Consider the following 13,304-nt stretch of genomic DNA (forward strand, 5'->3'; position numbering starts at 1 on the left):
CTGCTAGGGGGCCCTGTCTCTCCTAGTTACGCCACTGGCTGGATGAGATGCAGTTTTCTATCAGATCTTGGACATATTGATTATCTTTAATGCATTTTTTTCGTTAGGGGTGAATATTTATGTTTTATTTTATTTGCTGGTGTTGTTATGGTCTTGGCATTATCATATGGGTGTTTTGGTTCAACACTTGTATTATATGTCAAAAAGAATTATCACCATGACATTATCACAAATCATAGGGACTCTGAGTTCATAGGAAAGAAGGTCTATAAAGATGTTTTACTCCCAGATGGGTTCTCACCATCTCATTTTAAGAAATGCGCTGAAGTTCATCCCCATAAAGATGACTTATAATGGTAAATGGGCGCTTGAGCAGTTTGCCGTCTGGTCCTTGGAGAGCTTCTGCTCCTGCATCCTTGAGGTGTTAAATCCCATTGTAGACCTTATCCACACCCGTCATGGCCAGCAGGGTGAATAAAGAAGGTAATAAGGTAGTCCCTGTGGCTCTCTGAGTGTAGGTGACAATGGATCCTGGCTTATCCAGTGCAGGAGATCTCATTGCTATAGGGAGTACAATGAAGTATCTCAGTCCTGGACCACTGGTCAGCTGGGCTAGATCAATCTCCTGGAAGCCAGGTTGGACAATGTACCAATGATGAGCCCTTCGGAATAATCTCAAAATGGAGACCTAAGGACAAAGACTCCATGACTGAGCCTATATTTATAGATTCTAGGTCTCAGCCTCTGGAAGGTTCCAGGGAGCAAGCCAATGAACAGCCTGCATTAACTCGGGTGAAGATACATTTAAGATATACATTAATATAAAGAGCACATTAAATATTTTAAATAATTACAAAATAGATACATAATTGCACACAGTGGCCCACATTTATTGAAGCGTCTGCCCCAGTTTTTCGTCTGAATTTGCACTGAAAAGAACATGCAAACTGCTTGCACATGTATTTATAAAGTGTGTACACCAGTTTTGTGTTGCGGCAAGACAGAAAAAATGTGCACCTATAGGGACTATGCACGACATTTGTTACTGACGTGCGCCACAATTCTGCAGCATGAATAATGTGCACCCAAAAAAATGTTGCAAGGTGCACCACACGGTCTGTGATTCAAAGCATCCTTAACTGAAAGTTAAAAGACTTGAGGGAATAAAAGCTTTAGGGTACATTCAAATAGCCGTATGCCCACCTGGCCGCAGACGGGCGGGTATACCACTGTGCCCTGGAGAGAAGGAAGAGGTGACCCCTCCCCCCTCCATAGAGCATGCTATATCTATTCTCTGTGTGCAGAGCGGAATGGTGCCACACATGTGGTGCCACCCATATACATACCCCCAGACAGCTGTCTGAATGTACCCTTAGACAACCTATTTAGATAAATAACATTTTAAAACGGAAAAAAATAACAAAAAAAGCAATACTAAATGACTAAAACAGCAAAGGAAAAAATAAATAATGGAACAAAAAAAAACATAAAAAAGCAGAGCTGCAGACAAAGAGACTCATTGTCAACAGGTATAATAAACCCTATAACAGCGGTGGCGAACCTATGGCATGCGTACCCCCCATCCTCCCAACCACTGCCAGGCGCGAACAACCACTGTCCCAACTCAGCTGCGCTCCGATACTGCTAACAGCCATGACAGAGCAGGGCGCTGTCTGATCACAGCAGCGCACAGGATGGTAAGCGTCCCAGCGCTGGCAGCGTAATGATGTCATTAAGCTGTCAGCGCTGGGTGCCTTACTCCATGTGCGCTGCAGTGATCAGCCAGAGGAACGCGCAGTCAGAGGTGAGTTAATTTTTTTTTTTTCAGGGCATCCATGGATGCATAATAGATCAGCAGGAAGGATGATTTCCTGCCCGCTTCCGCCCCTCCCCTAAAACTCCGCCCGCAACCGGCCCGAAACTCACGGCACAAACTGCGCCAGCTATCGCAACCCCCCTCCCCCCTCAACTCCGGTCACTGCCCCCCATCATCCCCTCCACTGGAACTCATGCCTCATAACCCCACTGCCCCGAACTCCAGATGCTGCATTACCCCCCAGCCCTAGCTCTGGCCGCCCACCCTCTGCCCATCTACCCTACGGACCCCCCCACCCTGGAACAACAGACACCTGAACTTCTGCCCGCCAGCATGGCCGCCACCTTGGACAACCAAAGAGCAAGTGCAACATCCCCCACCGGGGCCTAGCCCTTGAGGTGAGGCCTGGAGACAGCCGGGGCCCGCGGTACCGGAGTGGCTGGCGGTTGCGGCCTAAGCACGCTATGGTCACGGTGCTTGGTACGGGGGAACCGGAGGGCTGTCCTACAGCCTGGCAGGTCTCCCGCAGGGTGGTGTTGGCAAGAAAAGATGAGGGAGAGGCTGCTATAGCGGATCTCCCTGGGGCAACCCCTTAATGTCCCGAGTGTGAGTCTCTGGGTGATGGACAGGGTGCCGGTGATGAGGGTAGTCGTAGTAGCAGGGACCAGACGGAGACAGAAGTTGAAGAAAACAACTTACAGTTCTTTATTTGAACCGCAGGAACCGCAGCAAACGTGCCTTTAACAGGTAGATGGAGTGCTGAGATGTGAGTTGGAGGGAGCCTCAGGAGATAGTTCACCAGCCTGGATGTAGAGGGCAGGCTGGGAGGCAGCTGTGTCCTGGTAGGAAGCTTCAGCTTGTCCTGTAGGGCTTCAGGTATCACCTTCAAAGGTAAGATGATACCCCTTTTCCTCACTACACTAACTCTAATCTATTACTCCACTCTTCAGAGGCAGGGGCTAGGCTCTTCCTGCTCTGGTATGGGCTAGACAGAGATTACTCACGCACTCACTGATTCTCCTAGGATTCCACACTAGAATAATCACTAACTCCTCTCTTCTCTCTCCTGAGAGAGACTTTTCTAGAACATTCCTGGCCAGAGGTTTTATTACCTTCCTTTGGTCAGGTGGTGGCAGCTCCTCCAATCACATCTCAGCTTACAGAGCACAGGATGTAACACATATCATTGGATAACAGCATCTGGCATTATACAAAATACTTAACTCCTGCCTTGCCAGGCAGGATTCACCACTGCAATACCACTATGTCCTATCAGGACCATGTAGTGTAAGGTGATTACATGCAGGTGGGACGTATTCGCAAACCCTACCTCGCCATTGCATCGGCGAGGGTGTTGCATACCCCGGGGGCAATTGAAAGAGCCGCCCTCGGCTCGACTACCGATGGTTTGGGGCACAGAGGGGGCTAAGGGCACTTCTGGGAAGTGCAGGCTATGTGAGGTGTAGGGACAAACCGCCCATGGTCCTGGAGACAGGCACCTGGGTTGGTGTCGGACTGAGACAAAAACATGTAGCTGTATGACAGTTGGTCGCTGACGCCATTAAACCGAACTGTACAGTAGGAAAGGTGTGGTGTCATGTCCTGTAATCCACTCCTTGCACCAAGGCCTGTATATTTGTTTTATCAACACTTCTTCCCTGGCGGCAATTATATAGTGTATATATGCATACATTGGCATATGTGACACAATAAAACATTGTACTACATAGAGACGGTCCGACACAGCCACACTACAACCTGAAAAGCCTATGAAAGGGTTAATGCAGACTACTGGCATATATGACAGTGTGCAAACAGGTTAATTCACATTGGCTTAGGAGCCCAATGGGTACACATCTTGAACGTTACAAACGTTACAGAGGTGGATAGGCTACTCAGGGTAGCACGGTAGTAAATGTCTCTTTTCCTGCAAAGGAAAGGCATAAAAAGTGCAAACAGAATGTCCGTACCTAAAAGGAAGGCATTAAGTGCAAAATAGTAGTCAATGGCCACTTTTCCCTTGTAGTATCTGGCAAAAGTCTCTCAGAAGGTCTCTAATGACAAAGTCCATCTTCTGGGTACAGCCCTTGATGTGGGGGAAAAGTGCAATGAAGAAGCAAAGGGTCTCCTCTTTTTTTTTTTTTTTGAGAGGGACAGAGTCCTTTGAAGAAATCTCTGCTGTGGCAGAGGAAGAGGTGCTATCATAGTACATGACAATAATCAGTTCAAGGTATGTCTCTTGACTGAGATAAATAGGGGTGAGAGTCTCAGGAAAGTCTCTGGCTCTTTGGGGTAAGGACAGAAATATACAATATGTACATAGTACAGTACCTGAAGCGGGCTACAGCCCTTCAGGGGTTACTCTGCATCTTCCTCGGTGGTAAGTACTTCGGTGTCAGAAAAACGTACCTGCCTCCTGCTCCTCCTCTACGGTACTTCGCGCCACTCGCGCAGGGGGCGGAGCCTAGTGACGCCTCTGGAGTTCCCGCCAGTGAGGATTTGGCGGGCTGGAAATACTTGCTGCGCCACACGCCTCTGAGGTAAATGCTTCAGGCGCAGCAGCGCCGGATGTAGCAGAGCTGACACAGTCCTTGCAGGAATTAACCTCTTGAGTGCTGGAGCGGCGCTCGACAGCACGTGGCAGCAGTATAAAGTTCAATGTAGAAACACACAAATACTTGGGCCTAAACCCGGATGGCAGCAGGGTTAGGCAGCACAGTCATTTTCTTAATAAAGTACAGTCTTTAGTGCCAGGATAAGGCACAGAAGTATATATCCTGTTCGTGACGCCACTTGCAACATCCCCCACCGGGGCCTAGCCCTTGAGGTGAGGCCTGGAGACAGCCGGGGCCCGCGGTACCGGAGTGGCTGGCGGTTGCGGCCTAAGCACGCTATGGTCACGGTGCTTGGTACGGGGGAACCGGAGGGCTGTCCTACAGCCTGGCAGGTCTCCCGCAGGGTGGTGTTGGCAAGAAAAGATGAGGGAGAGGCTGCTATAGCGGATCTCCCTGGGGCAACCCCTTAATGTCCCGAGTGTGAGTCTCTGGGTGATGGACAGGGTGCCGGTGATGAGGGTAGTCGTAGTAGCAGGGACCAGACGGAGACAGAAGTTGAAGAAAACAACTTACAGTTCTTTATTTGAACCGCAGGAACCGCAGCAAACGTGCCTTTAACAGGTAGATGGAGTGCTGAGATGTGAGTTGGAGGGAGCCTCAGGAGATAGTTCACCAGCCTGGATGTAGAGGGCAGGCTGGGAGGCAGCTGTGTCCTGGTAGGAAGCTTCAGCTTGTCCTGTAGGGCTTCAGGTATCACCTTCAAAGGTAAGATGATACCCCTTTTCCTCACTACACTAACTCTAATCTATTACTCCACTCTTCAGAGGCAGGGGCTAGGCTCTTCCTGCTCTGGTATGGGCTAGACAGAGATTACTCACGCACTCACTGATTCTCCTAGGATTCCACACTAGAATAATCACTAACTCCTCTCTTCTCTCTCCTGAGAGAGACTTTTCTAGAACATTCCTGGCCAGAGGTTTTATTACCTTCCTTTGGTCAAGTGGTGGCAGCTCCTCCAATCACATCTCAGCTTACAGAGCACAGGATGTAACACATATCATTGGATAACAGCATCTGGCATTATACAAAATACTTAACTCCTGCCTTGCCAGGCAGGATTCACCACTGCAATACCACTATGTCCTATCAGGACCATGTAGTGTAAGGTGATTACATGCAGGTGGGACGTATTCGCAAACCCTACCTCGCCATTGCATCGGCGAGGGTGTTGCACAAGTAACTTATGTATTTCTATGTATGTATTTATGTATATACATATTATATTATATATTTATATGTGCATTTGTATATAGCTGTGTGAGGGCTTATTTTTTTGCGTAACATATTTTACTTCTCATTTATTATTCCATGTCGTGTACTGGGAAGCTAGATTTTAATACTTTCGCTGTTCGCTCCAAATTATTTGTCTCCTTTATTCTTTGGTTCGGTAAAATCACAGTGATACCAGATTTGTAGGTTTTATTGTGTTTTAATACTTTTTCAATAATTAAAACAGTGTACAAAAAAGAAAATAGTTTCGCCATCTTGTGACGCTAATAACTTTAGTGCACGGAGCTAGGGAGGTGTGATTTCTTTGCTTAGTAAGCCGTTGTTTTCATTGCTACCATTTTGAGGACTGCGTGACCTTTTGATAACTTTTTATTACTCTTTTATGTGATGTAAAATGGTGTAAAAGTGGTGTTTCAGGTGTGTATAGGACTGCTGGAATCCGAGCTCAGACAGTCCTGTGTAAACCGTCAGTTTTATGGTTAAATTGCCGTACTGGCACTTTGCGATAAGTAATTAGGTTTTGGGTTGCAGTTTGGGCACTCTGTCTCTAAAAGGTTCGCCATCACTGCCCTATAATATTCTACAATAACTTCATTAGTACAAGGGGTCAAATAAATTTGTCAGCCATCTAACCCCTTAAAGAGTTTTGCCCATGAAAAAAAGTTCTCAAATTTTAATCCCCTATTGATGTCTACACAATAAAGATCATTATTAACCCAGTTGCTTTACTATTTTACTCAGTTTTATTGCTTTTTTAGCTCCTATTACTCAGTGATGGTCAGTGTAAGATTCCCTAAGCAGACACTTCATGATCCCTCTGTGCTATGTGATGCTATGTGCTGACAAAGTGCGTAGATTATCAGAGTACAGGGTTTATCTAAACTTTTATTTAGCTTCTGAACATTCTACTAGTATCTGACACATAGAAAAAGGGAGATGAGACACATGAGTCATAAGATGGATATATAACACAATGAAACTCTCAGCTCTGCTATCTTACCTATAACACACACAGAGCCAGGTCTGCTATATGCCTCTTACCCTAGGCTAAAGACCTTATCTTGTCTGTAGCTTGTAGAGTAAGTCTTTGCACACTGCTGCTTGTTGGCAGGAAGTGCTTGTATCTGAGCTGGTCTTGTAATGCAGGGGGAGGGGCAGGAGGCAGAGAGCACTGCAGTGTGCAGACAAGAGAAGCTATTAATGAGAAGAATATGATCATAGTCAGAAGATTTACGGTTGTATCCTGGGGCAACCAAAGTTGTAAACACCAGGACTGATAGAGACAGGTTGGACTTATATCTGTGAAATGCTGTATTGTTGTTAATAACAGCGAATTAGAGAATGTGTTATTTTGTTATCCTGAGTATATTTAAGAATCTTGTCTTTGTGACAACACCCCTTAACGACTTTTATTGCTTTTGTGTTTCCCTTTTTCACTCCCCACATTCAAAAATCCCTAACTTTTTTTATTTTTCCTTGTATAGAGCTCCATAAGGGTATGTTTTCTGCATAACACATTGTATTTCCTAGTGGTCATATTTAGTAGCCCATGCCGTGTATTGGGAAGCAGGAAAAGAATTTTCAAAATTATCAAAGAAAATGCATTTTGCCATGTGCTTGTTAGCTCAGTTTTACAGTTTTTATTGTATAGGTTTTATTGTGTTTTAATAGATTTTAAAAAATTACAACCATTAGTACAAAAAAAAATTCTGTGTAAGGAGTCATTTTAAGGACTCCTTACACTGTGTAAGGATGCTATCATTTTGGGGACTGTAAGATCTTTTCATCACTTTTTGTAAAATTTTTTATGTGTTGCCAAATAACAAAAAAAGTGGAGTTTAGGCGCTTTTTTTAATAACGGGATTTCAAATGCTGCACGCAGCGATTGTGGGTGTTAGTGCTGAAAGTTTTCTGCAATATGCTGCATTATTAAAAATTTCCTATGCTTTGTGCCAGGAAGTTTCTATGTATGACTTTACACAACACAGCTCCACAATTCCTCTCTCACTAAAGCCCCTCCAATTACAACTCAAACTCATTCTCCTCTTTCTCCTCATGCAGCAGGCTTTGCTACAAGTTCTAGCAAGACCTGTACCTCAACTCCCCCAGTCACACCCCTTCCCTTCTCACAGCAGACACCTCAGTCCTGCTGCTCAACTCCCTCAGTCATACCCCTTCCCTTCTCACAGCAGACACCTCAGTCCTGCTACTCAACTTCCTTAGTCACACCCTTTCCCTTCTCACAGCAGACACCTCATTCCTGCTGCTAAACTCCCTCATTCACACCCCTTCCCTTCTCACAGCAGACACCTCATTCCTGCTGCTCAACTCCCTCAGTCATACCCCTTCCCTTCTCACAGCAGACACCTCAGTCCTGCTGCTCAACTCCCCCAGTCACATCCTTTCCCTTCTCACAGCAGACACCTCAGTCCTGCTACTCAACTCCCTCAGTCACACCCTTTCCCTTCTCACAGCAGACACCGCAGTCCTGCTGCTAAACTCCCTCAGTCATACCCCTTCCCTTCTCACAGCAGACAGCTTAGTTCTGCTGCTCAACTCCCTCAGTCACACCCCTTCCCTTCTCACAGCAGACACCTCAGTCCTGCTGCTAAACTCCCTCAGTCACACCCCTTCCCTTCTCACAGCAGACAACTCAGTCAACTCTCAGTTCCTACTGAACTCTCTCAGCGCCATGTGATTCTCGAAGAACAGAGAGCTCAATCTGATAAAGTAAGCCCTCTTGCTCATCTCCCTCAGAACGTAACATGTCACCAGTGCTGGGGAACACCCCACAGTCAAAACTCTGAATGTAGATGAGGCTGCAATATGGAAATGTTGTTTTATGAATACATGACAAGCAGTTGTCATAATCCAGTTTTCTGCGGCCTGTGTATCATCGGTGAGTGAGCTCCACTCACGTGTAGAAAAGACAGTTTGGGCCACAAAACTGTGTTTATGAGCCCATGGGAAAAATGGGAAAGTGTGCTAACTGTTGGGACAATGGGTAGTACAAGGTCAAATTCACACAGCAGATTTTGGAGAAGATTTTCCCAATGGAGAATCTCTCTGCCATTGAAATCAATGGGAGGGCGAAAAAAATGGTCTATATTCCGAGCAAAATCAGAACAAATGGTATTCGATATGTAGGGTTTGTTGCTTAAAATCTACATCAGAACGCCGGGCTGAATCTTTCCCTGGTAATTCTTCAGCGATCGTATAAACATACCCTAACATGCACATAAATTGTAGGATCAAATGATTTGTAACAGAACATTACCCAAATGCATCTACCTACCTCTATAAAGTTGCCTTCTTCCCATTGGTACATCCTGGTGATATCTTTCCCAGTTTAGTGATGCACTAGACATCCATGCCGGTGATGTATGAGACCGGATACTTTCAATCCTTGTTCCTGGGTCCAGTTCTGATACGGTGACGGCCCTATACAACCCAACGTGCAATAATTTGGGACGTCAACGAGGTTCTGACCCCTTTAAATCATAACCAGGAAGAACCTTTTCAGCACATCCTTGGTTTTGCCCAAAAGGTGCAAAACTTCACCCATAAACCCTTGGCAGGCTCAATGGACAACTTTTGAATGAAGAATGTAACCCTCAGATATTAGGAGAATCACACAGTCACTATGCGCGGGGATCAATTTTTATCCCTTCTCCATCTACATCATGTTAGGCCTGGCTAAATATAGACATGTGGATGAGTAATGTTATTTTTAACTCCTAAAATACTGTTTAGTCATGGATGAGGTTATTATATAGGTAATTTCAAATGGACAGTGCCTTCAGGAAAGCTAAATATACTTCAGTATGACATGAGACATCAGCTTCCAACAGGTCTGACTTGCTTACGGTCACCTTCAACTACAGCATGGATAACTCTTAAAGGGACCTAATAAACTGGTGGCCTTATTCAAAAAACGACATATAAGTGAGATTTAAATCGGATGTGTATAGTTATAGGGGGAGATTTATCACAAGTGTCTAAGAGCAAAACTGTTCTAGCTGCCCATGACAACCAATCAGAGCTCAGCTTTCATTTTCCCACAGCTGTTTATAAAACTAAAGAAGAGCTCTGATTGGTTTCCATGGGCAACTAGAACAGTTTTACCTCAGACACTTCTGATAAATCTCCCTCATTGAGGTGGAGAGCTCAGTGCTGAAGTCAAGCTCTCCCCACCTCAGAACATTCCATACAAGGACATCTTACCTCAGGGGAAAGGGGTCATTGTGAGGTGGGGAGCGATTGACCTCCGTGCTAAACTGTTTGCCTCCATCACATTATACATCCAATTTACATCTCACTTTAAAAATGATTTTCAGGATGATGCCACCATGATGCTCATGAAAGAAACAAGATCTGGAAGGTGTTAATCTGCTAAATAGCTGTACAGTATGATGACTAGTTGGGTGCAACTACCAACAACAAAGGCCTTAACTAGCCTTTGATTTAGTACAGTAAGTGTCAGGGTAGGAATCCGGTGTCTGCCATTAATGTATTGCTGATTCTGAACATATAATTAAAAGTGACACTGACCTCTTGTATGTAACTTACCTGTACTGCAGGGTCCCTGTATGGTGAGGGGGAACCCCATAATTTCACTGCAACTACAATTAGAAACAACTCTAAAAGGGTCAAATTCCTATAAAATCGCTGCCGCACACCACACCGACCCTAATAAGATAAGATAATATTGTGCCAAAATCCAAGGACACTGTTGCATCAGTGAACAGTGACAGCTCAGAACTGGAAACCTCAACAAGAGGCCATTGTAGAAAGTAAGAAAATGCTTCCATACCTGAAGGTCGGTCCTAAAGTGACCTTCTTAACTGCACAAGAACCCAAGCCAAGGAGCTTGCTCAACTTGTCCTAGGGAGTGAATCACTGAACAAGGTCCCTCTATACAGACAAAGGGGCGCCAAAACGCTGCATGAAAAACTGAAAGGTCTTTAACAAAAATGAACAGACAGAACTGTCCTTGGGGCCACTAAAAAGAAAGTCATCCAAATAATGTATAACCGAATTACGCCCTGTCTCGTATCGTACCAACCATTCCAAGAAGGAACTGAACAATTCAAAATAACGACATGAAATTGAGCAGCCCAGCAGCAAACTTGTTTCATAATAATATTCGCCCACATTCGCACTATTCCATGGATGCGGCCGGCCCAACGACCAGAGAGCTTCACACACTCTCTCTTCTCCCCATACTTCTTCCAGGAATGGGACAGACTGGTTTCTCGGGACTCCCTGGTCAGACTGCAGGGCCCCCTCACCCCACTATTTAACAACCCAGCCTTCCCCCGGGGATGGGGAGAGGGAGATTCCTATGTTGGGTAGCGGAAACAGATATCCGCATGGGTCAGGTGGTGACCGGAGATACCCAACCCTTCTGGGATACTTTGCGAGCCTCTAACCCGGACACTCCTCTGTCCTGGCTGGAGTATCAACAGCTAGCTTCGTACGTAAACTCAGAATCTAACTCTAGATTTATAAGATTTTATCACGATGGTACAGGTGCCCCCTCACGCTCCACAGGATCTACCCAGTAGTTTTGGAACTCTGCTGGAGGTGCGGTGCGGAGGTGGGATCCATTCTTCACCTTTGGTGGAGCTGCTCGGCAATACAGTGGCAATGGCGGATGGTATTAGACACCTATAGCAGAGTGTCTGGTAAGACTATACAATTCAGCGCACAGGTCGCCCTCCTTTCAGTGTTGCCGTCACCATCTCCTCCATCAAAAAAGGACTCCTTCGCCATTTTCTCACGGCGAGGACAGTGATCCATCGACACTGGAAGAGCCCTCACCCACCCACAGCTGTGGGGTGGATACAGGAGCTCCGTTACATACGAAGGATACCAGCTAACCCCTGCCTTTCAGTATCTTTTTGCTTAGAATAATAAGGTCTTTACTTGAAATCGTAACCTTTCAGGACCCCTGTATTGAAAATACTAGGCTGTACGGTTACGCTCAGTGCATATGGCCATAGAATGAAGCCACCCTTAACCCTGGAACCCCCACCCCGCTCTGTCTTACTCGTCTATGTCTTGTGTTGTCTGTCCCCCGTTTGTATTTTTGTCTCGTTCTATCACTGAAAAGGGTGGGCGGACCCCCGCGGACGTTACATTATTATCTTTGCCTCAGTGTGACCTCACAGTCTGCCACCATGCCGCTATATGATATTGGATGTATCTTAATGCTGGGGTCCTGCGAGACCACCCTTCATGCTTTGAAAATTCTGTTTGGAGCTGTTGTTTTTCATTTTCACCAATAAATGTGGATTGAACATAATAATATTCGCCCTCTAAAAAGCAAACCAGCAGATGATAGCAATCGGAGTGCACTGGCAAAAGGCGAAAAGCCTTTTCAATATTGGACTTAGCCATAAGGGCCCTGGAGCCTGCCTTGTGAAGCAAAGCGCCTGCCCCGTTGAAAGGTAAGCAAGACATGGAGGACTCCTTTTCTGGCTCAACTCTAAGCTGGGATACCCACAAATTAGAGAAAGGCAGATGTCCAAAAGGACACTCAATCCCACCCAATGCCACTTCCTTCGCAATTTTGTTGTGTAACACCTCCGGGTGATCTATTGCGGAATGGAAATTGACCACTGAGTGTAAAGGGTATAAAAAAAACAGGAAAAGCAGACAAGAGACAGCAACCAAAAAATTACCAGGTATTAAATTGGGTGATGCACACAGCTCAGTGTGTAGGATCCAAAGTCCAAAATAGAAAGGAAAAGGCCACAGCATCCAATATGATGAAAAAGGTGATAAACCTTTATTTACACAGGCATGAAAAAACTGCAACGTTTCGATTCGCCATATTTTAGGGAACAGGGGACTGTTTTAGTCTCTGAATTTTTTATGTCGGCATGTGAGTTTACTGCAAAGGGGCCCACTGAGGCCCTGTCGCCCATGGGCCTACTGAAACCTGATGCCGACCCTGACAGCAATTCTCAACTAACTGCTTTAGGGAAGACAATATTTCAGAACACACTTCTTCACTGGGGCCCGTCCAAGCTCCCGTAAAAAGATACCAGTTACAGTAGCATCGGTGGGAGGAGTCACGGTCGTGAAACGGTGGCCGATGCCATCAGTGGTGGAATCGACTCCAATAACAAGTCATCTTGCCTTACCTCTGCAGGGGGGACAGAACTTTGGGGCATTCTCAGATGAAGCAGCAGTGCTATGGTGAGCCCCATGTGTTCAACGGCAGCTTGCTGAGGGACCAGAAGGGCTGTGGCAGGGGGCGGACAGAAAGTGTCCAGCTCACAGGAAGCAGACAGGGGAGCTTGTGTGGGAGCGTGCACAGGCTTCTACGGAGCCGCACCAGAGCCCGCAGCAGGAGGAATGCTGCCCCCAGCCCAAGCTCGGGTCCCCGTACATGCACCGGGGGCACCACAGCCGGGGACACAGTAGGGGGCCCAGCAGAGGGATTATCACTTTGTATTATCCCTGTACTGTGTCATCACTCTGTGTCATCCCTGTACTGTGACATCACTGTGTTATCCTTGTACTGTGACATTACTGTGTGTATTATCCCTGTACTGTGACATCACTGTCTGCATTATTCCTGTACTGTGACATCACTGTGTGTATTATCCCTGTACTGTGACATCACTGTGTGT

At 46.0% G+C, this 13,304-nt stretch overlaps 1 protein-coding gene across 3 annotated transcripts in view; it reads left to right on the forward strand.

Moving 5' to 3' along the window:
- The window catches only part of ABCG4 (ATP binding cassette subfamily G member 4), a 45,748-nt gene that overhangs the window by 11,398 nt on the left and 21,046 nt on the right, over positions 1 to 13,304 (forward strand). The window lies entirely within an intron of this gene.

Source organism: Engystomops pustulosus, chromosome 6, assembly GCF_040894005.1.
Source record: "Engystomops pustulosus chromosome 6, aEngPut4.maternal, whole genome shotgun sequence".
Classification (NCBI taxonomy): domain Eukaryota; kingdom Metazoa; phylum Chordata; class Amphibia; order Anura; family Leptodactylidae; genus Engystomops; species Engystomops pustulosus.